At 38.3% G+C, this 884-nt stretch overlaps 1 protein-coding gene across 1 annotated transcript in view; it reads right to left on the bottom strand.

The window, feature by feature from the left end:
- LOC106061221 (uncharacterized) overlaps window positions 1–646 on the bottom strand; it is a 22282-nt gene extending 21636 nt beyond the window's left edge. Inside the window, 1 exon segment of the mRNA NM_001311292.1 lies at window positions 589–646. The gene's annotated coding sequence lies outside the window, so the exon portion shown is untranslated.
- Window positions 647–884: the final 238 nt, after the last annotated feature.

Below are 884 nucleotides of genomic sequence, written 5' to 3' on the forward strand. Positions count from 1 at the left end.
ACACACTCGCTAACCGTAGGACACAGATACAGGTGACTTTTATATAACCTGCCCTATAGATTGCAATGTCGGAAATGGAGAAATTACTTTTTTTTTTTTACTCTTTAATGATAATAATGTTTAGAGTAAAACTAATGTTACTTTTCATCTCTCTATATCTCAACTGGACTTTATACAGCAAGGTATGAACCCTGGAAAATCGATAACTCCGAACGATAGTCTAGCGCGCATATTGCACGACCATAGCCAAAATCTCCTAAGGACGGCGGCGTCAGGATTCGAACTCCGGACCATCAAAACGACAGCATGCATCCATCTTATCTAAGAATAATGAACAACGTCTTAGAGTCCAGCTAGAAAGAATGCGTGCAGTGTTTCACTACGCAAGCCCAGATCGGCCTACATATTTTGTCGGAACTAATACAGACAAAACCATTGTCCGCCAGTGGTATCTATCTAAGAATGCACGTAGCTAGAGTATATAAACTCTTTCTCTCCGTAATTATTTACCACATTCTGGTGGAATCAACGCTGGTATCGTCAGTTAGGAGAGAAAGAGTTAATGAGTCATTCAGTAAAACAACATACCAGATGGGAACACAGTCTGTCAGAGAGAAGTTGATGTTGAAGTCTCCACTGCTACGTGTGAATGTTCACCAATAAAATGGTCTTCGTGTTCGCAGCCATATAAATAACAGGATGGTACATTAAATCTAAGTAATCCTCTTACTCAAATCTAGACAGATGGTTTCAGATTGTGAACGAGGACCGAAATGATCTTTAAACAGCTCTTCTCTGGTATCTAGTAAACTTAAGGATAAGGAAAGGATAATGAAATGCTTTTTTGAATCTTATCCTTTATAAATATGAAAAAAGTTTACTCT

This window comes from Biomphalaria glabrata, chromosome 5 (genome assembly GCF_947242115.1).
Source record: "Biomphalaria glabrata chromosome 5, xgBioGlab47.1, whole genome shotgun sequence".
Taxonomy (NCBI): Eukaryota; Metazoa; Mollusca; class Gastropoda; family Planorbidae; genus Biomphalaria; species Biomphalaria glabrata.